The following is a 26,031-nucleotide window of genomic DNA, read 5'->3' as shown; positions in this document are numbered from 1 at the left end:
TACGTGCTTATTAATGTCCAGCCCTCACGATAGATTGGTAATATCTGAAATAGAACACGAAGTGCGTTGCTAGCCTCTCTCTTTAACTCTGAAACATAACCGATGGCGGGGAACAGATAGCTAATTTGTATGCAGTTATCATGACCACCCATGGGATATTAGATTGGCATCAGTTTGATATTCTCAAAACGAATTACGATACATATTTCATACTCAAAATATCGCCAAACACGTTCCGACGACAGATGATCCATGGTATTCTGTTAACACATGCCATCATCAACATTCCTGTTATACTTCCAAAATGGAGCTAAGTCTGAATGTTTAGATATCATACGTTTCTTTTTGTGCAGGGTATGACGTTTAGGATCTGCCATAAACTGGCACCGCACACTGAACTACAATGAAGTCATGTCGTTCATGATGTTGATGTCAGTGGGAAGTTATCTTGAACAAGAGTGAGTTTAGTTTTATGCCGCTTATAGCAATATTCCAGCAATATCACGGCGGGGGATACCATAAATGAGCTTCACACATTGTACCCATGTGGGGAATCGAACCCGGGTCTTTGGCGTGACGAGCGAACGCTTTAACCACTAAGTTACCTTCGTCAACATGATGACTTATGAGTTGTGATAATGAAAAATAATAGTGAAAAGGAATGTCTATAACTAAAATGTGTGTGCAATGCAGATATCCAAATAGTGAAAAGGTATGTTCCTCTCACCATCATCATCATCATCATCATCATCATCATCATCATCATCATCATCATCATCATCAATACACATCAGTGCGGTTTAACGCTGTCTTGAACTATTCATCCCTCTCGATTGTGGGACGTCATCATATGAGCGAAATATTCTCAAGCACTACGTTAAACCCAATTTCACGTCACCTCACCTCGATTGTGGGATTTCCACTTGGCCGGGGATGTTTTTGTGTTCTCACAGTGATCAGGTGTGTACATGTGTGGCTGAATAGGATTAACTTTGATCAGTTTTATATATTATATCAGACAGATGTTGGACGGTATCCGTGAAGATCTTGGTTAATATCGGTCTTCACCAACCCATGCTTGTCGTAAGAGTCGAATAACGGGATCGGGTGGTCAGGCGTGGTGACTTGGATGACACATGTCATCGTGTCCCAATTGCACAGATCGATGCTCATGATGTCAATCACTGGATTGACTCGAGTATTCACAGGCTGGTAACCTGCTGACTGCACGGTTAAACAACTAACAAACAAAGATGTTGAATGAAAGAGCTGATCATCAATATATACCTCAACAAACATACCTAGAACAAGGACTAATTCTTTTAAAACTTTGTCGGTTTGCATGTTCTTTATTACCATGATTTGGGGCGGTGGGGTAGCCTAATGGTTAAAACGTTGGCTCTTCACGCCGAAGACCCGAGTTCGAATCCCCACATGGGCTCAATGTGTGAAGCCCATTTCTGGTGTCCTTTCGCCGTGATGTTGCTGGAATATTGCTAAAAGCGGCGTAAAACCAAACTCAGTCAGTATTACCATGATTTGTCTGAACGTTGTAATAATTTATATGCTAACAAGCTGCTAACTGAAATCTCGAAATGTGGTTATTGAGTTTACAAGTTACTGAAAGAGGATCTCTTAATTTCCTTCAAGGCAGAGATAATAGGCTTCAATATTATGGAAGATACATTTCTAAATATTTTTATTGGGATGGGAAAACTTGACAGCACAAATTCGAAGAAATAAATACTCAAGAAACATAACACTTTATTTTTATCGTGGCCGTTCCTTCACTTCGATATGATGTTTTAGAACCCTCCTTAGGTACACAGGACCGCCTCCGTGGTGTAGTGGTTAGAGGGTCCCCACGGAGAGCGGAACGTCGCGGGTTCGATCCCCAGCCGCGTCATACCAAAAGACGTTAAAATATGGTACTTGTTGGTCCCTGCCTGGCGCTCGGCATTAATGGGTACAACAAGGACTGGTCGGCTAGGAGTCAGTATAATGTGTCTGAGTGGGATATTCATTCTTCACTGCGGCATGGTATCTCAGTGGGCTAGCACTATAAAACCAGCTTAAGTCTGGGCTAGTACAAGCAGCCGCACATACACACACACGCATGCACGTCGTCATATGAGCGAAATATTCTCAAGTACGACGTTAAACCCAATTTCACCTCACCTCACCTTAGGCACATTGTTATGTAACCTGATTACCGTGATTTCTACTATACTAGGAGCTAACAAGCACTGATCGAGAGTATACACTGAGACACACTATCAGGATGTGATAGCACATGTACCACACGGTTGCGTCCTTCACCTTGGTCACGGATCCACGTGATGCTGTCATGTGACATTCTGAACATCCAATCAGAATGTATATTATTTGTCACTATAAAAATGCCTCATACGAAAACCCTTAGCAAAGTTTGAAACAGTCTCAACATGTACTCCTCTTTACTCTTTCAAGCGAAATTATTTCGAAGGACGGTTGTGCCCTTTGATGACTTTTCGCCTATAAAAACATGAAATTCCAATGAACTACGGACAATATCGATATATCGATAGTGCTGACAAGAGGTTGTCGGCACCTTAACCCTAATTCGTGTTAGGTACATTGAGTGAGATTTACACTATGGTAATGTGCCGAAAATGACTACCGTTAAATCATCCGGATTAATGACCTTCACCTTTAAACTGTACATCTGATTGGTGAGTCAGAAACACACAATTTTCAAACTGAGGTAGAATATAATACATCAAAAGATAGTGAGAGATTTTAGTTTGACGCCGCTTATAGCAATATTCCAGCAACATCACGGTGGGGGACACCAGAAATGGCCTTCACACATTGTACCCATGTGGGGAATCGAACCTGGGTCTTCGGCGTGCCGATCGCTTTAGCTACTAGCCTACTGCCCCCAGGTTAAAATAGTGAGTGAGTGAGTTTAGTTTTACGCCGCTTTTAGCAATATTCCAGCAATATCACGGCGGGGGACATCAGAAATGGGCTTCACACATTGTACCCATGTGGGGAATCGAACCCGGTCTTCGGCGTGACGAGCGAACGCTTTAACCACTGGGCTACCCCACCGCCCCCAGGTTAAAATAGAAATTCTGAAAGTACATATTATCTCCTTAATACGTAGTTGATGACAAGAATATCCTTCATCGAAGGAAACTGGTAGAGAGAACAGTTGTCGAGGTTCCAGCCTGCTCAAACATCATTGTCGTTCGATACATAGCAGGCGATTATGCATTGGATAGCATGCTTGCGAAATTACATTCGTCTATTGATCCCGTTGATTACGTGAGATTTAATTGACTGATGTCTAGTGTGCTTCCTCCAATTACCCGCCAGTGTCCGGCCCTACAATTACATTCGGATCCTGCTGCTATGGCAGACAGGTAACTCAGCTCTGTCCAACACTCTTGAGTGATGAACGATCAACGAATGATGTACGTGAAGGGTGCATAGAGCGTGACTCCGGTACCTGAGGTGAACTCCACTCCGGTTGCACATTACAAGGAACAGTTTCGATTTTGTGTGTTTTATAAAGGAAAATGGTTTGTGAACGTAGGCGATTTAAGTATTCTGGATAAAATACACATTTGACTTATCTATGTAAATAGCAGGACAAAAGTATTTCTACATTGCAAGAAAAATCCACGAAATGCAAAGTCTATTGTACTGATCGACTTTATCATTAGCACGCAATCACCATCTATTAGAGATTATACAGGGTGTTGGGGAAATGGGGAGAAATGTCAATGTGATAGACCTCTAGACCTGCATCAATTCGTGTTTTCCTCGAGCATCAATGTGACACGTCGTACGGCGTTAAACTGAACTCACACACTGATACACAGTCACTTTCTACAGGGACAGCCACATCTTGTGTCGACATCTCTGTTAATGTATTGATCAGCCCGTAAATGTATTGATCTATCAATAATGGTGGTGATCGCAAACATTGTGATACATGCATGCATACACATGCATTTGTGTATTGTGATATATGCCGGGAGTGACAGAGGTTTGAGTACAACAGTCACAAACACGTTGGACAGACACATCATGTATGTCATTGTGATGCATGCATGCATACACATGCATAATATGTACCTGTGATATTTGATATACAAAAATTTCAAGTAATTAGATTGTACCATCTAAAGAAAGTTTGTTAAGCAGAACAGACCAGTATAATACGTTCTCATGATACATTCGTTTCAAAGACAAAACCAAATATTCAAGTATGTTACAAACGGAGAATGTCTACGCTTTCAAAGGTAATATCGCTGCTAACAAATGCAAATATGTTAGAGGAATGTGTGCACCCATCCACCATATCAATGTCTTTGAGAACTATCATTAGGTAAATCATGATACAGACCTGTTGTCGACGAAATTCGCCCAAGGGTTTAATCAGTTTCAATTCAGAATTGTTCCATATCAGTCTACCGTCTTAAATAACAGTACTCCAACTGACATGATCAAATTCCCAATCCCCTGTCTGCCCACCACAATTTGTAATATTTCTTATATGGGTACACAGAAATATCACAGAAATATCACTCCTACAGGGTTTGTACAACAATACTGAGTATGTTGTAAGCTATTAATGCCTCGGAAAGATTTATAAAGTTAACATGCAACAGTGACGCGATTGACAAACATCCACTTGCTCAAAGTTAGGCTAACATGTCTTGAATAACCTATAACTTATCATTCAATGCGATTAAAGAAATATAATCTATCTTATTCCGTAGATTGAACCGAATTGTTATTTTTCGACGCCCACAAAATATGCAAAATATAAAACCCAAAACAAATCTGCTCTTGGGAGTAGGTTTTCAAACCTTCTCATGTGTTTCCTATAATCGTTGCTAATGAAATCCTCTGTTGGCTACACAAAACAAATATATTTCCAACTACACCCGAAGAACTACATCCATCTCAAGTCGACTGTCAAAAGAAAGGAGATTCCGTGCCTCCAAACACTTAAAATTTGAAAATATTTTCGTTCAATACATAGATCTTCATTCACCCAAATAGGTTCCATAGATCGTGACATTTAAATGAAAGGGTTGATCATGACCTTTGTTCTACACTACAGACAGCATCCTGATTGCATAAACGAAAACCAACAGGCGTTGGGCAGTATGTCTTATGAAATTATACGAGGAAAGCGTTTTGGTATTTTATCTCAGACTGAAATGTGTTTTGTCAAAAAAGTTCAGAAATGTCAGAAGAGTGCATTAACATGGTTATCGATACCTTGAGTTGGTCACGGAAATGTCGGGACAACCAAGAAGAGCTGAATGTGAAATTTATACCGCGGACTCTTGGGAAGCAAATGCACGTAGCACCTTTGTCATCATCGATTGTTGAAAAATCGTATCACCACATTTCTTTGGTTTAATCTAAAATGAATTTTAATGGAAACATTTGTTTGATACGTTTGCCTTTTAAAACAAATTGTAACTACTATTTAGATTTTCTTTCCCCCAGTTATCATGTTTACATGACTACTCCTTGCTTTAATTCCGCTTTCATCTTCATTATAAGATTGTTTTTATTCATGAATTTAGTAGAAAACACGCTCTAACTCTATTTTCTTTTATTAGCTTTTTAAAGCACACGAGAGGAATGGCAGGTTGGTATATGAATCAGATTGCAATAAATCTCAAGTACTTCTTAATTCTACTATTATAAGGGGGCGGTGGGGTAGCCTAGTGGTTAAAGCGTTCGCTCGTCACGCCGAAGACCCGGGTTCGATTCCCCACATGGGTACAATGTGTGAAGCCCATTTCTGGTGTCCCCCGCCGTGATATTGCTGGAATATTGCTAATAGCCGCGTTAAACCATACTCACTCACCACTATTATACACCAGTGTTCCTTTTCCCGCCGTGTCATTTGCTATTTTCTGCTTCTTTTAGCATCTACAATACCCAAATACGATATACGCATACCAACCTCGTTTCGAATGGGATGCGTGCATTCGTACGTTAGTGCCTGAAAGGAATGCATGCACGCGTACGTTATTCCTGAATGGGGTGTAGGCATAGGCATATTAGATCGTGATGGAAGGGACCCGTGAAGATCCGGGTTAGAATTGATCTTCCGCAACCCATGCTTGTCGTAAGAGGCGACTAACGGGATCGGGTGGTCAGGAATGGTTGACACAAGGCATCGTATTCCATTTGCATACATCGATGCTCATGCTGCTGATCACTGGATTGTCTGGTCCAGACTCGATTATGTAGCCATGTAGCTGGAATATTGCTGAGTGCTGCGTAACACGACCAACCGACCAACCAACCAACCAACCAGTACCGCACGTACACATAACCAACGGTATATCAGAAGTTCAACCAGATTTCGATGTGTTATGAACTGCTGTAGAGACCTCTAAGTGAATGACAACATTGTTATTGTGGTAAACCTTCCTGATGAATGATTTTCGGGATTAAATATATGTGTAATTAGTAATACACATCCAATATGTAGTGCTATTCGTAGGGCAGCACATGCTCGTCGGTGTCCCGAACACCCGGTGTTATCAGTGGATTTCTCAGATATATTCCTGGAATCTTCACCGCTAATTAATCTTTTACGAGACATGAGACACAAGCCAATCTAAAATGGTAGATCCCTCACACTGACGTGATGTATTTAGGGGGTGAAGTGCCTGGATTGAAAGTACCTTCAACAACAGTATTCGTATCATTCAGTGTAAGACACGTGACTCTTGATGGAATGCATGCAAACGTACGCTGTTCATGAATGGGAAAGATGCATACGTTTGTTAGGTCTTGATGGAATACACGCATGTATGTTTTTCCTGAATTAGAAACATGCACAAGTACGCCAGTTTCTGAATAAGCAGCATACGTGCGTGAGGTAATAGATATGATTATGACACACAGATTGTAATGTATATCTGTAGAAACAGATTCCGTAGGGCATAAATGGCAAAAAGATCGGTGACAATGGTACGAATGGATCATAGAACATTAGTGACGACACCGGGTGTCCTCGTGGGAAGTAGGTCCAGCGCTACCGATAGCATTCGCCACTGGTATAATTTGAATAGAAAATATATGTTTGTTGCCTGACACCTGATGTTTTTGTGTGGAGAGAGAGAGAGAGAGAGAGAGAGAGAGAGAGAGAGAGAGAGAGAGAGAGAGAGAGAGAGAGAGAGAGAGAGAGAGAGAGAGAGAGAGAGAGAGAGTAAGAGTATGGATGAGAGAGGGACAGACAGAGTATGCAGGAATGAAAGGGTGGGGTTTTAAGCGAAAGAGAGAGAGGGAGTCTATTTATTGTCATAGTCGATCATTATATTTATATGGAGGATAACAGACTGACCCTGACTAATCTCTATGGTCCTCATAATGGTGCCCTAAATTTTACATTACAAATGCCCAAATCTTATCAGCCCCTTTGACTTTTTTATTTTATACAACGCCGGTCATCTTAATGTGTGAGGAGGTTCTGAATCGGAGTAAGCGATCACTCTACACCACAAGCTGGGAGGATGATGGAGTGACAATTACTGCATATATTACAGTTTGCTGTCGCGATTGACTGATGACTGTGTACGTTGTTGACAGCTATTTATCACATGGTCCACATACACACGCAAGTTCTCCTGTCATTACAGGTATCACAAACAATATCTCCGGGCAGAGCACATGCACATGTATGAATAATTGATTATTTGTGTTTGGTATAAAAACCCACCAGCGTCAAAGCTTAACGCGTTTGCAGCAACAGTTGAATTCAGTAGTGTTACGTCAGAATACAAACCCATATGAATTATGCAACGTTTTGAAGAAATAAAATATATTTCAATGATCCGCCGTCAGATATGCTATGGTATCTCCTGATCATGTCGGTGGGTCCGTGTTCGCACGTGTCTGCGCCCAACACGCAACACCCTGACGTGTTTTAACAAGATGCCCAACACTTGGACGGCCTCATGCATATGTGCATATGGTTGAGCATCAGCGTTGGTGAGTAATAGCGAATTACAAGCAAGGGCATCTGCAAGTCTCTGAAACTCTTTTCAGTGAGATTGTCAACATCGCTGGAGCATTAGTTATATAACGGTTGGTCAAGGTGATGTGGATGGTAAACCCCAGAGTGACATCACCTAGGTGATGCCCAGGAACACGGAATGATATTAACTTTGACTGACAATATAAACTAGGCCCACCTATGGTAGTTTTTTTGCAGCGCCGACGATACGCAAATTTGCCGAGACAATATCGTCGCCTCAGACGAAACGGCCAGATCTGACCCCTGAAGGTCACGACCTTATTCATTGTCTAGGATATTTCGGGAACACCTGGTGTCAGTACAATCCTGCTTTGTCTTTTGACATATGATTGACATCACACAAATAATGGGCGAGTGGATGCTTAGCGGTTTATCATTATTCAACATTATTTCAGTTTAACTTGTGGAAGTACCCCAAAGATTCGCGTCAAGGTTCTTCAATGATGAAACTCTTAAGAGTTCAGCGCCGACTGACCATGCACATCAAATAGGACGGTATATCCTAATTCTGCACAGCGAATTGTGGCCATATTTTCTTCTCAACATGGAGGTAAAGAGTGAGTGAGTGATTAGGAGTTCTATTTGAAAAGTATTTCCGATATTTGACGACGTCTCAACATCACTCGTTGAACCACGAGTACAAGTACGGTGTGAACAGAATCAATTATAAGAACCAGCTTGTATCCCAGATTCGAACCCAAGGCAGCGGATCCTGGCAAGTACACGGGAGTTAACTCTGCACACGAATTTTGTCTCCCTTGCCACAGTTTCAAACGTCCCCGACAGCTCAACCCTTCCCAACAATGAAGACGAATACACGCAACACTTTCGAGATATCGACGCGGCAATATATTCATACTCTATCATGTGTATCCCAAGGGTTAGGTATATATAAATAATATTTAAGGGAATGAAATAAATGGTTTTACATTATTAACACGCACTCAGTAGAAACATGACAGAAATGAATGACAAAAGTTTATTGAAACCTAACAAATAAGAAAGTTAAAGGGGGGAAATTTATGGATGTGAACTTCTGAATTCACCTGATGAAGGAGTAAGAATAAACTCTGAAACGTCTTGTTCCTCTTGCAATAGAAGGTACCACCCACAAACCCCCCTCTTTACTTTTACCATATCTACATGCCATTCAAAGACTTACTGAAACATGTTGCACCTTTTCCTGCTTCAGAATCATGTTGTTAATTGAATAAATAGAACCGTTTCTTGCAAATGATTGAAAGACCACTGCCAGAATTTACCATTAAGTATATTTCATGTTGAGGATGATGATTATGATGATGATGACAACGGTTTGCTGAAATATGATATTCGTTTCGAGTTATACATATTTCAAAGCATTGCAAAGCTAACCTTTGAAATAACATGTATTGAAATATGTTACCCCTCTTAATTGTTACCATATGCTTTCGTGTTTGACACATGACTTGTAACTCCTTAGTGGTGTAGTGGTTAGAGCGTCCGCCCGGAGAGCGGAAGGTCGCGGGTTCGATCCCCGACCGCGTCATACCAAAAGACGTTAAAATATGGTACTTGTTGGTCCCTTCCTGGCGCTCGTCATTAATGGGTACATCAAGGACTGGTCGGCTCGAAGTCAGTATAATGTGTCTGAGTGGGGTATTCATGCTTCACTGCGGCATGGTATCTCAGTGAGCTAGCACTATAAAACCAGCTTCAGTCTGGGCTAGTACAAGCAGCCGCACATACACATACACACGCATGCACGTCGTCATATGAGCGAAATATTCTCAAGCATGACGTTAAACCCAATTTCACCTCACCTCACACATGACTTGTCTTGGCGTGTGTTTGTGACGCGGGACAGCAAAGCCGTTTACCCGACATAATGTTTGCTAACGCCCATATTTGATAATGATTCAGAGACCCGTGCCCATGATACTGTCCGAATCGTTTGCATTTTAGCAGACGTTTCTTCTATTTATTGGGGCGGTGGGTAAGCCTGGTCACGCCGAAGACCCGAATATTCCCCACGAGGATACAACGTGTGAAGCTCATTTCTGATGTCCCACCGCCGTGATATTGCTGGAATATTACTAAAAGTGGCGTAAAACTAATCTCACTCACTATGGAAATTATTCTTTTCTTATAGTACTATTATTATTATAAATTATTATAAACCTTTTAAAGGAGGCTATAGATGTGGAGCGTTTAACATTTACGTTAATATTTCTGTAGGCTGTTTTGTCTTGATGATCAGGACATTTATTATCATCTGTTCTATCATCAACATCATCAGCACCATAATCATCATCATTCGTCAAACATTTGTGAAAAGTAAAACGTTAACCACATATTTTATCGCATGTAAAATGATAAAATATGAACTAAAATGAAAACTAGTATATATGCACGGAACTATGGCTACCATATTGCTATAAGGGCTTAAAACAATGCGGGGCGGTGGGGTAGCCTAGTGGTTAAAGCGTTGGCTCGTCACGCCGAAGACCCGGGTTCGATTCCCCACATGGGTACAATGTGTTAAGCCCATTTCTGGTGTTCCCCGCCGCGATATTGCTGGAATATTGCTAAAAGCGGCGTAAAACCAAACTCAGTCAGTCCAGTTCGATTCCCCACATGGGTACAATGTGTGAAGCCCATTTCTGGTGTCCCCCGCCGCGATGTTGCTGGAATATTGCTCAATGCGGCGTAAAACCAAACTCAGTCAGTCAGTCAGTTAAAACAATGCCCACTCAATGTCTCACACACTAAGCGCAGAAAAATGACGACTGTACTCGTCCGATCCATTAATATTTTATTTCGTGTTTTTGGTTCCTTTGAACGGAAAATAATTATTTTTTATGAAATATGGACGTATCCTTTAGATTAATATGAAACGTTTATTAAGATGCAGCGTGCGGGAAAGAAGTATTGACAAAATCAATGTTTCCTAGCTATCAATTAAAAGAAGCAAGAACTATTCTGATTTTATCAGATGTCCTGAAGAACAGATTAATGTAGATATGTGCGTCTCGAGTATCAAGCACTAATAATCGCTACTCGTGTTGAGTCGTATGATTAAACGCTCGTGTATTGTTTGTAATCAGTGCCTTGGGAGAAACACTAACATGACCACCCCTGGGTGTTTGTTTCAATACTAATTATTTTTCCACATACTAACCATTCTCAACTGCCTTTTAAGGTTTTTATGAACTTAATTAGGATTTTACGAACGTAATGTTTGTAAATGGATATTCCCAAGTCGTTAAAGATTGAATAGGTATTGGTTGACATGGACATTAAATTCTCTGCATCTGATATTTTGACACAAGATGGGATTTCACAGCAACAAGATGTGTAGATTCAAGAAATCATTCTCTATATCTATTAATTACTTATATATATATTATACAAGACACATCTACACCTTACTGGCAGTATAAGTAATATATATAAGAGTTAACTGAGGAGGAAACGAGCTCAAACCGCGCATCAGTGCTATCATTGTCCTAATGAAGACATATCCATTCCTCTTTTGAACTGGATTCCAATAATCCATAAGAATCATTACACAAGTTAGACAAAAGTCTCTGTTTAAAAGATTAACCATAATCTTTGATAAGAACAAGGAAGTTATAAAAGACAGGGGAATACAAAATACAAATAAATCAATGGATACAACTCTCTACGGGTTTGCTGGAATCCAAAACATTGTATGATTAAACTTTCAACAAAATTGTTTGTATCAACACTACACCACATGACAAAAGTTACTAAAAATTGGAAACCATACATATAGATAAAAGATTCGGGTTATTTTGTCAAAAATGAAAGCAAAGCCAACTGAGGTTTACTAAGAAAACAACATGTGAAAAACTGGGCGTCCTCACTGATTCCATCTGTGGGAACCTCTAGGATAACATCTACATAGGTACTTAATGTGCCAGTTTCCTGTTTGTCCGTGAATAGGAAGTTCTTCTCAGGTTAACAAGTAAAGTTGGCCAGAACCTTTAACTTAAACTCAAGGCACTGTGGGGATCTGTTTTCGTTTTGTCGATAATGTTCAAACAATAAATTCATGGTCACTGATTCACCCACTTGAGCTAGAAATATAAACAGAGCACTGACACGACCGGTTCTGTCTCACATAAGATCTGACGTATGAATATTCAGAGTGACAAACCACCCTCCACAAGACCATAACCAGAGGGATGATTTCAACTTTCAATGAGTTAAGTTTCCTTCATGTTGAACACTTGTCCAGTAGTTTCAGCCATTCGTAGCTACATTTCACGTTTGAGTTACATCAATCAAGATGTCAAATATTGTTTTCGCATGATTTATTCATAAGTTGTTTGATAAAGGCGAGGATACTGAAGGTATAGATGTAGCTTTCAATATCTGGTCCATACGTCACGGACATGCTGTTGTCGCTTTAGTTATCAATATGATGAATGCATCATGGTTGGCGGTTTTCAATGATTCTGTATCTCAACTAAAGAAACAAATATATATACAACACAATTGGGGAATACTCTAGTCGTATAAAGGTGGTGGGACAACTGTCTTGTCTGAAGAAGACAAATCCACATTCTACTCAGATTATTTGACATGCAATCAAGAAAGTCACCGAAAATGACCACCCGATCAATTTAGTTGATCGGCCCAAGATCGACATCGTAATTTGTCTTAATACATACTACTAAACGGGTGGTATTGTAAGTGATGCGCTATGTGAAAGCCTGACTGTCTGCGGACAAAGTGAAGATATGGAGTACGGGTGACAGTTTGTCGTATTGATGATGTCCTAAAATGCCCTGTCATAAATTGATTGAAATATTGCCTGCATTTTAATTCAGGTGTTGATAAAGAAATTTACTATAGTCTACAAGGTCATGTCTGCATTAACGATTTAGTCAGCATCAACGATTGCGATTAGGTGTCTGACTCTGAGTTTGTGGGTTCGAATCGTTACATCAACGATGGAGACAATGTGAACCTTTTGACACATTTATAAAAATACTGTTCTCGGTGTTTCGCCCTTGGCTTTAAAGATTTGATTGGTATTATCAATAAGAATCCCAATTGAGGATCGTTTACTGAAACCATAATCCTCTTTGGAGGTTCATCTGAACACATTATCGATCGTTACAAGTAAAACGGCACAAAGACATCATCATATGTACATTTGAAGACAACATCGCCAGAAATTGATGACATACCATTGAATAATTCAGAGTGGAGATATTTCACCCACGTGTGAAATATTAAATTCTCACACCCTTTGAAATGTACATGTTATTCACAACATAATCCAAGTCACATCTACCTACCCTTCTTAACATTAAATCTTTAAAGAAATTGCTACATAAAGTCAGGAACTATGCACCTACATTCATACAACAGATCTGTACTTACCTCCTTCCCCTTTCAAAGCTACCGTCTCCCCCAAAGGCTCAAACGAAATGAACGCTAGCCAGTGATGCCGACGATAATAAAGCCTAGATTTGTTCCCCGCGTTTGGTGTCGTGTGTCCCCGCCCTACGAGCTTATAAATGCCAATCGAAATTATCGTAATACTTTCTGGAAAACTTATTAAATCCCTATGTATAGAGACATTTGAAATCCTCTGCGCACTACAATCTGTATCAGATTTCGAAGCTGTTTAATCCCAAATTTCACCATCTCATATCTCAGATCTGCTATGAGGTATACCACGCGGGGTAATATGTATTTGACCGTGGAACTCGTTGAGAAGGAGCTGTATGAGTTCGTGAGTTATAAAGTTAATGTGAACAGGTTGTACTTATATTCCACTTCTTCATGCATGTTTTACACCAATCTAGCAACCGATGTGATAATTATTAAACTGAAACTGACAAACCGCAAGAAAGGAATGATAACTGATATTAGTCTCACGTGGCATCTGGTTCACCTTTGGTATGGCACTGGATGTCTATATTCAATTTTCAACACTATTTATAAATCATAAACTGAACAATATTTGAAACCCGTTCATCACTTTGTGTAACTTAAATTGCTTGTGCATTCCGACGTTGCATAATTTGCATTCTGAACATTCACAATATTGACGATTGAACTTGGCTAGAATTCCCAACTATCAGTCCTTATAGTGAAGATCAACACACTACTGAAAATCATCTAGCTGACGGAAAATTAACTGACAGATTAAAACGACGTAAACTGGATCTGACTTCAGCACTCTCTCCCTCAGTCACAATAATCTCTCCCTCAGTCACAATAATCTTGGGACTGTCGGGCAGCCGAGACGTGAAGGGATTACCACCGCTATATGACAAACGGCAACCCCTTTTCCATGGACATTACAAATCTTTTCTAAACGCACTGTTGATTGCACACTACCTACTACGTCGTGCTCATAGTTGTAATAACATGATTCGAGGTATTTATTTAAATCGGTTGTATTAGGGAGGGTGTTTGAACATTTTTCGCGGAAACGTAATGTTTTATTGCAATGTACATTCTAATAGCACTCGGCTATATGATAACGGTCTGTAATCGATCGAGTCTGGATCAGACAAACCAGTGTTTGACATCATCAGCATCGACCCACGCAATTGGGATATGAATGAAGAAAGTCAACAAGCTTGTCAAGCAGATCCCCTTCATCCACTCTTATGACAAGCATTGGTTCGAACCCAGATTTTCACGTGTCTTAAACTGAATGATTCAAATACTGTTGTTGAAGGTACTTTTAGTCCAGGCACTTCACCCCCTAAATACATCACGTCAGTGTGAGGGATCTACCATTTTAGATTGGCTTGTGTCTCATGTCTCGTAAAAGATTAATTAGCGATGAAGATTCCAGGAATAGATCTGAGAAATCCACTGATAACACCGGGTGTTCGGGACACCGACGAGCATGTGCTTGCTCTATGAATAGCACTACATATTGGATGTGTATTACTAATTACCTGTATATTTAATCCTGAAAATCATTCATCAGGAAGGTTTACCACAATAACAATGTTGTCACTCACTGAGCGGTCTTTACAGCAGTTCATAATACATCGAAATCTGGTATATTGTGAAAACTTCTGATATACCGTTGGTTATGTGTACGTGCGGTATGACTGGTTGGTTGGTTGTTTAACGCCGCACTCAGCAATATTCCAGCTACATGGCGGCGGTCTGTAAATAATAGAGTCTGGACCAGACAATCCAGTGATCGACAGCATGAGCATCGATTGCAAGTGGAATACGATGCCATGTGTCAATAAAGTCGGCAAGCCTGACCATCCGATCCCGTTAGTCGCCTCTTAGACATGCATGGGTTGCTGAAGACCAATTCTAACCCGGATCTTCACGGGTTGAAATTAGTGATACCTATAGATGAGTATGGAGGTAGTTTACTGTATTTATCAAAAATAGATGATATATTATGTCCTTGATAACGGCAGATGCTCGGGAGCAGGTTTCTTCTCTACCTCCTCTGTGTCGTAGTCTAGGACCCCCTAGAGTTAGCTGTCCTTATTATTCTTCGGTAGGATTTGAAATCTAGTATCCTACACCCAAATTTTGCTCAGTTATCAAACACTGAACAGCTACATTCTTCTTGCAAACAGAAAATATTGTTAATTCACTGGCCGCTTCAGTTAGCCGTATGTATCGGCGTAAGCTATCATCCCAATAACTTATTTTACCCCGAGTTCTTTCATATGTGCGATACTCCTTCATGTTTTAATCTTATATTTTATACATTTTATGCACATATTGTCTAGTGTGTCTCATTGGCCATCTGGCCTGGTGTTTGTATTTTCCTATGTTCTTTTACCACTGCCATTTTTGACATGTACATTCACGTGACACATAAATAAACTATTTCGTCTGTCTAACCCGGATCTTAACGGGTAAGGAAAGGCTGTAGCTGCAGGGATGTTTCTCAGTGTAGAGGCTACTGGAAAGTTGAAGTAATTTCTATTGTGGATCGAGTTACGTCACTTAATGTTTTGAGCCCCATCCCAGATTCGAACCCACATTGTGATTTTTTTCGGCTTATCATTATTTTTTCCATTTTTATTACTCGAATATACGTATTTAATTTTAATTTTATGGCAGTCACTTCGGTATGTTGAAATACTAATAAAAACGTTTGAAAGTCTTCGTTGAAAGTTTGTGATTTAAAACTGTAGATACGAGGTATGGCGATCGTTCAAATAGCCACAGGTCATTTCTCGTTAGTTTCTATACTTTTTGATAAATGAGCTTCAAATGAGGATTGTATCTATAATTATTTATTCTGTGAAAATAAAACAATAGCTATAAGGGCCTCTTATACAAACTCTAATTATAACAAGCTATTATTACCAGTTGCTCAAAGGGATGGCTGATTAAATATGGGGACCATTAAATATCATTATAGGACGTTAATGATTTATAGGCCATTTGGGCATGCTGGATGGTGAGTTCTTCACGGATCTTCACGGATCTTCACGGGTTAGGGTATGAGCTAAACGTACAGTGCCATTACTTCCATGACACAGAGGTATACATATCTACATTTTACCAAGACTGGTCTCAATCTGAATCTGAAAGAAACTAAAGTATAAATTTCAAAATGTTATTATATATGCATGATTATACCAAGAATATCCTAAGCAAGATTGCGATGTTATTCATAGGATCTTTTCATTGAAACTAGATGCCTTGAAAAGGATAAGGAAGGAACATATTTGACAGCATGACGTCTCGTATTGACATTCACCTGCGGACGCCTTTCAAGCAAAAGTGTTAAAATTAAACAAAGTTAACTCGACACTTTGGCTATTTAACACATTGTCGCATTGTCGCACTTTAAAAATTATTTTTTTATACCAAAGGGCGGTATTGCTACAACGCAACGCGGCAGTTTTGAAGGTTAAACTATGTCACATTGTCGCTCCATCTAAAATGTGTAAAAAATGGGTTAAAGTGCGCGACACCCCGACGGTGATTAATATATAAATGTCGCATAGTTGGCTGTCGAGCATTTCTATTAATGTCGCGCATGGGTAGTACGTGAATTGATCTACGCTTAGACAGACATAGAAACAATTCTTTTCATACTCCAGTTACTATTGTAAGCTGCAATGCTGGAGCTTGCAGTTTGCTCATCTTCAAATAAAAACAAATGTTTCCTCGTTGCTTTAGAAAATGAAAGGGCGACAAGGCGACCAGTCTTCAACGTGACAATGCCCCTTCTAGGATTCCATAGACAGACAGACATTGATAATGAACAGTTTCATTTTTTATGTGTACTTCTTTTTTAAGGATATCATCATGGCAGATCCCATTTCTTTAATCACTGTCTATGTTAAAACCTCGAATTGCTTAGCTTTTGCAAAATTGCTGCGTGTGCATTTATCACACAATGGCATATTTTGCAAAGAAAAATGAAAATGTTATAGACACAACTAAACTAAACGTACTATTTATAAATGTGCTAGATCCCTGGACTCCTCAGTGCGACAATGAAGACTTCAATTTATCCACCCTTGAAAATGTGTTGCAAAGTTGCGCTTTCGGATTCCTAAGTAATCAATCTCTTTTACCTGTTACAAAATCGAAAAATATTAGACAATGTTTTTATTAGTCTTTCTTTTACTTCAAATCTTAGAGCAACCTATTCATCGACAAACTGTATGTAGACATGCACAGGTACTCAACTGTTATTTACCAAATGAACAGACACTGTTTCTAAGCTTATGAAAATAACGAACGGTTTACACTGGATACCTGTTTTATGACAAATTATTGCTTTCACGCAATACGATGGACATATAACATATTTTTCAGAAGACAAAACTGTGTTTTATATTATGTTACTTTAAAAAGTAAATAATAATAAATAAAAAATACTTACATTCCCTATACACAACAACGTCAGATTTCAAAGAGTTGATGGTCATGAAGGAGGTTTGCTCTTGGACTGGCTGACATGCAATGCCAATGTAATTTGCTTTGAAGGTACACTACAACTTCTTTTTCCTGACGTCGGGTCGAATTCTTATTTTTTAGCAAGACAGTGTCTATTGTTAACAGTTTTTCGAAACCGTACTGATAAGATGACATATCATCTTCTGGATCTATCTTCAGTACATCAAATGGTATTGATTACAACATTGCTTCTATATTATTGTAGAATGGTTCAGATCATGTTGCATTCATTTGCTAAACACACAAAAACAACCACCAGAGCCTAAAGGGACTATATTTGTCTTTGTAATATGCATCGGTAGACGTAAATTGAAGTTTCTAAATCATACAAGCCTCAAGCTCCGAGTTGCCTCCCCTAGGCGGGTCAGGATCATATGATAGTTGAATAACAGTTATCCGCTCTTTCTCTTTGATATACCGTCCTCCTGTGAGGGTACGCAAGTCCCAAAACATTCATGGTAAATTAAGCCTACCGAATGTTTTAAAACGTAGCATCTTTTTTATTTTAAGTTATGGCTAAATGTACCTACAATCACCAACGGCTAAAGGGATGATGTAATATCCGGCTAGGGTCCATGCAGGTAGCAAAAAGTCCCCATGGTCCCAAGCATGGTGATCTACCTTCAGTTACTAGTGATCTCCAGCCCGTGTTTATATTGTATTGTCTGTAGCATCTTACTAATTATGTCCAGTTTTAAAAGTTACATGCTTGTTTTAATTCTCTAACTGTGATGATCATAATATGGCTGAAATATTGCCGATGTGACTATAAATCTTCTTCACTCACTCACTCACTCACTCACTCACTCTGGGTGTTTTTGAAACATGAATATCTCGTGTGGTTGATTTATATTCGTTTAATATTCTTGAACGCTGACGACAAAACAAACTGAATGGTTGTTAAAATGTTAATAATGAAACATCATGACGGTCATCACGTCTCTCTTCTTACCGTGGTGATGAGGCACAAGATATAATTTGGCTTTATATCAAACGGCTTTGAAATAAAAGACTGATCTTATAAGCGATAAAATGTGATTGGACATAACTTGAAATTGAAACTGTCGGGTATTTTCGAATCTATTATACTCAGACATTTTCATAAGTTCTCCGTAAATTTCATTCCTTATGTGTCTCTAATATAAGAAGTGCGGGGCGGTGGGCTAACCTTGTGGTTAAAACGCTCGCTCGTCACGCCAAAGACCCGGGTTCGATTCCCCGCATGGGTACAATATCTGAAGCCCATATCTGGTGTCCCCCGCCGTGATATTGCTGAAGACGGCGTAAGACCATACTCACTCACTATATGAAGCCCATGTTCAAACGAATAACAAAAAAAGCTAAATAACAGTACCTGAAAACTCTATATCATTATAATTGTTTAAACAGCAGCATAGGGCGAAGAAACCGTTATTTTACAATAATAAGTACTAAAAAGCCATCGGTTTAGAACTCAAATTCAGTTTTAGTCCCATTCCGCTTTTTGGCATTAAGACAGCCCAATGGCAATGTTTGTCAATGGTAAGCGACAGACTACATAGGGCACATTTTATGCTAAAATAACTGTATGCAATAATGTTTTTGGGTTTCAACAGATTTTCATCCACTTTAATTCAGAAATGTACCAGATTTCCATCCACTTTAATTCAGAAATGTACCAGATTTCCATCCACTTTAATTCAGAAATGTACCAGATTTCCATCCACTTTAATTCAGAAATGTACCAGATTTCCATCCACTTTAATTCAGAAATGTACCAGATTTCCATCCACTTTAATTCAGAAATGTACCAGATTTCCATCCACTTTAATTCAGAAATATACCAGATTGCGTCCCTTGTTCCGTGTTTAGATTTCCCCCCGATAGATCAACATTGAATTCCTTGATGCTGCCAAGGCTCTGTAATCTACCGAACACATAACAGATGAAGTAACAGATGAAGTCAAGTCTCGACTGTTATAACTCATGTCACATGGTAACAACGCTTGTCAAAAACTCTCGGTAGTTGCCGGTATACGAGTATTTCTAACGGTTTTTCAGATGCTTTTTTCTCTGTGGATTTTTCTTTTAACATACCTGTTTTAATATGCCTCATAAAAGCATTTACATCTCGTTTAATTCCCATACTGGTTGTTTTCCTTCAATTCAGTACTGTACGGAAGTGAGTGAACGCTACAAATATAGTTTGTACCATGGCGGATACGGCCTTCCATACTAGTGTGAACAGTCAGGTTTTGTATGGACACGGCATGTTAACACCATGCATGGACTCCACGTACAAAGCGTCACTCCATCGCAGTGCATGCCCTTTACATTGGAAATTGATTCGCTATACACCGTACATCTCGTCAAATATCATGAATATTTAATCTTTTCGAAAGGACTGCCTCATCATATGGTTTCAGTTGCCGTCCTCGGAAGTTCCTTCGGGACATCATGAACTCTTCAACATGCAGGCAACTACCATTTCATAAATAAAAATACATTTGCTAACATAACCAAGAAATATTCAGTACACTTGTAGGACGAGGAAACATCTCTGTGTATTATTGGTAGCTTAGGTTAGTAAAACTGTAAAGTCTAATTGGGTATTTGAAGATTCATGAACAATTTCAGATTATCGACACAAGTATATGTCGACACAAGTATATGTCGATACATATGAAATTTCCCACTGAGCTTTGGAATCCAAAGAGAAAAAAGGACATGTCTTTCAAACTGCCTCGATTCCAAATCTGACACATCAGTGACTACGAAGAATCCCTATTTTCACTAGAGCTATACGTGTTCGTGTTTGTTTTAATCTTAGCTTCACGGAAGAGGTTTTGTCGTTTTAATAATTCCACTTCCAACTGGTCAACCTTCCCTCTGTGGTCAGCAGCTACACCAATTGGTGTCGATATTTTACAAAGGTTTAATATTGACAAACTTTGTCTTTCTACGACATTCAAAGACGCGTCTCAAATGTTCTTTGATATGGGTTACTGCATGCAAAGCCTTAGAGAGTTTTATTGCAAATAATTCAATTTAATGAAATTCAGTTCAGTTTATGGAAGACACGTCGAGGATATTTCTTTGTACACTTAACGTGTATGTGTATGAGATGGATGGCGCCGAAGGGGTCCCAGCAAACAATTTCACGTTGTCACAACGTTATGCTTTCGCTGAAACGTGAAGAAAGAATCTCAAAGTGAAAGATTCTATAGAAAACTCTATCGTGACACCAAGTTATAAGAAACGTTGTTATAACGTTGTCAGGAGCCCAAAGCATAACGTTACCTCAGCGTAAATGGCAACGTTGTCACTACGTTGTAGCTTAACGCTATAAAATGACGTAATACTAACGTTGTGACAACGTTGTGTCATGACGTTACCAATCTACAACCTTCCAACAAAGTTGTGTCATGACGTTACCAATCTACAACCTTCCAACAAAGTTGTGGCATGACGTTACCAATCTACAACCTTCCCACAACGTTGTGGCATGACGTTACCAATCTACAACCTTCCTACAACGTTGTGTCATGACGTTACCAATCTACAACCTTCCCACAACGTTGTGGCATGACGTTACCAATCTACAACCTTCCCACAACGCTGTGTCATGACGTTACCAATCTACATCCTTCCCATAACGTTGTGGCTTGACGTTATCAATCTACATCCTTCCCACAACGTTGTCAGCTGGGGCATGGTACTCTCACATTATCGCCAACTCTTGGTACCATCACTACAGTGACTCATAAACACATGCTTATGATATACTCGGAATCCTTATCGTACAATTAACTCTGCTTCCTACCGAAATATCTTATGATTATCCTTTGCAAAATTGCTTTCCCGCCTTTATTGAACAGACCCAGACTTTACTTAATGAAATATAGGATTCATCTTCGACAACGACATATACTTTCCTTTGTAAATACGTATTCCATTAATCCTGAAATACAAGTACGTTCGTGCGCCTGGGAATCTACCGAGAAACTACCAAATATTCATTTCTTTGCTCTAAGCCGTAATATTTAGGAAACAAATGCAAAAACTTTAGTTAATGGAGTTGTCGCGGAATGGCATTCATTTGCCTACACTACAGAAGTCTGTTGCCAATACTATCTCAACCCGACGTGGGGAGAAATAAATAAAGTCCTGCTTGTCAGTTTGGTACATTCAATGTTTAGTGTCGCATTAAATGGTCAATCCTAGCGTCAAACGAAACATAAAATGAAGGATATGTACGCTTCAGTAAATCCAAATGAATGATAAATTTTTAAAGATTTTCTAAAACACTTTTTCATGGTTGTTTTTCAATGATGGGCAGAAAAACAGAACCGTATCATTAAACTTATGATCACCGAAACAAAGGTAATCAGAGAATTTGTACCTAATCCCAAACTAGACATAGTCGTGAAGATTAGGATTGATCTTCAGTAAGCCATGCTTGTCGTAAGAGGCGAATAACGGGATCGGGTCACAGATTTGACACAGGTCATCACATCCCAGTTAAGTAGGTCGATGCTCATTGAGCCTCTATTTACATTTATTAATCAGTAAGAATATCTTCTGAAAGAAATATCCTATAGTACTGATTGCAAAGTGGATCGAGCAGCTGAATGAAAAATAATTAAGGTGAAAAAAGAATGGTACCAGAAGATATGAATTAATCAGCTATTTGACATTTGAAAGTGTTTTGATGTACAGGGACAGTCTTATTATGAGAACTTGTCCTTGTTGAAGATCACTTTCGCTTCCTGGGAACTACATTTCCATATTTTTGCATTATGTTTTCATACGTGTTGTGTTAAATATTTTCCTATTTGTCTTACGGTGGTAGTAGAGTTGCATACTGAGATTAACAGGTACATCTGATGTAAAAATACAGGCATTGTTTCTGGATTTGAAATTTATGGAAGAAGCAGGATATTTAACTGTTACTGGGATATATCTAATAGACGTTTGCAACAGCTGAGATATTTATAACAGTAAAATCATCCATGATGGTTGCACAAGTATAACTACAGAAGGAAATACACTAAAGAAACTAAAATGAACTATAGAAAGATAAGGGTTTGATTAAGTTCAACTATTTTGCGAAATACGTTGCAGTAATAGTCCCACAATATGCAGTGCTAGTTGTGAATTAAACCTTTTAAAATCAGTTATTGCAAAAATAGATGTACATGTATAAATAGCGAAGTGTTTAATTACAGGTGTCATAAACGACGCCTTGATCCACGATGACGTTTAATCAAACACCTGTGCAACATAGTTTGTAAAAATCACAAGAATACGTATGTGGTATTCATGTAGAGAATATTCGAGGAAAAACACATTCCAAGTTCCACATAATACCACCTTTTTGCAAATTTGATAATAATTTTTGAAAAGGTTTGGAATTAATCTTACATAATAATTGTGGAAATGGTTGGAATACGCACAACTACTGATGTTGTTCTTCCTCTGGTCGTTCATGTCACTGCTAAACATTTAACACAATCGATGGGGCAAAATTCGTTCAAAATATGAAGAAACTGCTTAAATAAGCGTCTGTAATGCTGCTTCTTTTGAAACCGGGATAACGACCCGAGGTCAGTTACGCTTGTCCTCCTATGTCGAATTTTAAGAACGGCCACTATGGAAAAGTGGACAAATAATTTTTAAGAAATACAACAAAAAAGGTACAAATGAAAAAATGTTGTACTTTTGTACCTTAACATCGAACATTGTAGTCATCAGGTGTAAAACGTAACGCTAACAAAAATGGCTGCGTGATTTCCTTCTCAAAGACCGGCAACAGTTAGGGTGTGGCGGTACTATTTGCTTACAGACTGGAAGGGGTCGCAAGCTGCCACGTTCATTCTGTGAGCACCGTCCACCGTACAGGTTGATTTTCGGGACAGGACTTGGGACTTTCCACCACATTAATCTGTAACTGAAAAAATGTTTAAGTCGTAGGGTGTGTTATAATGCATTGCAGGGCACTAAAAAGCCTATATATGTTGAATGAGGAGAATTTTTATGGATATACAACTTGTTTATTCTGTACAGGCGACGTTTCGACATATATTCTAAGACCGCCTCCGTGGTGTAGTGGTTAGAGCGTCCGCCCGGAGAGCGGAAGGTCGCGGGTTCGATCCCCGACCGCGTCATACCAAAAGACGTTAAAATATGGTACTTGTTGGTCCCTGCCTGGCGCTCGGCATTAATGGGTACAACAAGGACTGGTCGGCTCGGTGTCAGTATAATGTGTCTGAGTGGGGTATTCATGCTTCACTGCGGCATGGTATCTCAGTGGGCTAGCACTATAAAACCAGCTTCAGTCTGGGCTAGTACAAGCAGCCGCACATACACATACACACGCATGCACGTCGTCATATCAGCGAAATATTCTCAAGCACGACGTTAAACCCAATTCCACCACCACCACATATATTCTAATGTCGTTGTCAAGCAAGTGGTACATGGAAAGTAATTTGGGTGATTATAGAATAAAGTACAGAATAAAGAAGTTGAATATCCAAAAATATTGTCCTCATTCTTCATCTCCTCAACTTCTAAAACGACAAAGGAGCATATATGCTACCTCGAATCCTTAGTCGTTCACCTACACATAGTAATACCCAACAGTGAGGAGCAGTGACTGTCAACATTATCACTCGAGAGACAACACTCCATAATCCAGTGCTGCTCCCTGGTTAGTCTAGAATATGTGAAATGTCCATACCGGAGAATTCCTTAGCAGGGTTTAAATTGAAAATTCAAAATAAAATAAATGCAGCCCCACTTTTTTTGGTCTGGTACAAGGAAACTGAACATTATTCACACAAAACTAAGGTACAATACAAGTCCGCTTAAATACGATTTATTCAGAATTAATTTAAGATCAGATGCTTCTTGTACTTGTGGTTATTCTTGTGGAAATTCATGGTATTATCTTTAAGAATGTTCTTTGTACACAACGCAACGTAAAGATTTGTTTGCAAATGTAAATACTGTCGTTAAACATCGCATACCCATTAATCTAGATTTATTGTTATTTGGTCATGTTACACTATCACTATATGAAAATGAACATGAACATAGATATATTAAGCTCACTGAAAGATTTTTGTAGGTTTATTCTTGTATATACTATACACATCCTCTTTAAATACCTTGTAAATTCCTTCCACAAATCCCTGTTGTCCATGTTTTTATATTGTAAATATGACATATGTAACTTCTGGGAAAGGGCGTTCCTAAGTTGGATAACTTGTGTCCAATCCCTTCATTTTCGAATAAAATATGTTTAAAGTAAAAGTCTGGAATATGTGAAATGTCCATACCGGAGAATGGCTGCCTCCATAATCACCGGAACAAATTCCACTGGGCTTGAGTAAAAATGGCAATGACAATTATAGGAACAGATCTAGACCACTGAATAGGTAAATACTTATATAAGGCTTGTTTATTAACAAAGGAATTAATTAGTAAACAGTAATTGTACATCCTCCTTTATCTCTATTCCACTGTCACCATGTCTGCAAACCTATGTTATTGTACCAATTATCTGTACAGATAACGGTAATAAACGAATCGAATATCAGTGATGACCCAAGGTGTTCGTGAAAGGGTCAACATGTCCTTTTCTACTGATAGCACAAGCCAATCTTTTTATTTTCATTGACATATAAGAGTTTGCCTTTGGTCTGACGTCTGAAAGCTTTACTCCTGATATAAGAAAGCGGCTACTTGTATAGAGCGACATTTGTCCAAGGAATAGAGGCTCCTCATTGAAAATACTCTTGAGAAAGAAACTTCACACTGAATTTCAAAGTTCAACTACAAAATCGGTAGACATGATGCAAGCAAGAAAACAATCACGACACAATGAGAAGGGGATAAAACTAGACATGTATCTCTGGTAAAACAAACACCTGAAACGTGTATAGAGGTATGGGAGTGATATAGGGGTGGGCACAATGTCATTGTGGTCATGACACCAGGAGTTCCGATGGCAGCGGTGGTGCATGGAAGCACAACACATTCTGTAA

General features: G+C 39.1%; 1 protein-coding gene and 1 long non-coding RNA gene across 2 annotated transcripts in view; one reads left to right on the top strand and one right to left on the bottom strand.

The window, feature by feature from the left end:
* LOC124260572 overlaps positions 1-13,567 on the bottom strand; it is a 33,238-nt gene extending 19,671 nt beyond the window's left edge. The window contains exon 1 of the mRNA XM_046694895.1: positions 13,463-13,567. The gene's annotated coding sequence lies outside the window, so the exon portion shown is untranslated. The remainder of the gene's footprint in view (positions 1-13,462) is intronic.
* Positions 7,323-25,256, top strand: LOC124260573. The gene is made up of 3 exons (XR_006894126.1): positions 7,323-7,334; positions 15,083-15,084; positions 25,082-25,256. It is a non-coding gene; the product is annotated as an uncharacterized LOC124260573 (long non-coding RNA).
* The last annotated feature ends 775 nt before the right edge of the window (positions 25,257-26,031 follow it).

This window comes from Haliotis rubra, unplaced genomic scaffold (genome assembly GCF_003918875.1).
Source record: "Haliotis rubra isolate DU_JTF1 unplaced genomic scaffold, ASM391887v1 Scf77, whole genome shotgun sequence".
NCBI lineage: Eukaryota > Metazoa > Mollusca > Gastropoda > Lepetellida > Haliotidae > Haliotis > Haliotis rubra.
Note: the sequence above shows the minus strand (reverse complement) of the source record. Positions and strands in the feature narration are given on the sequence as shown.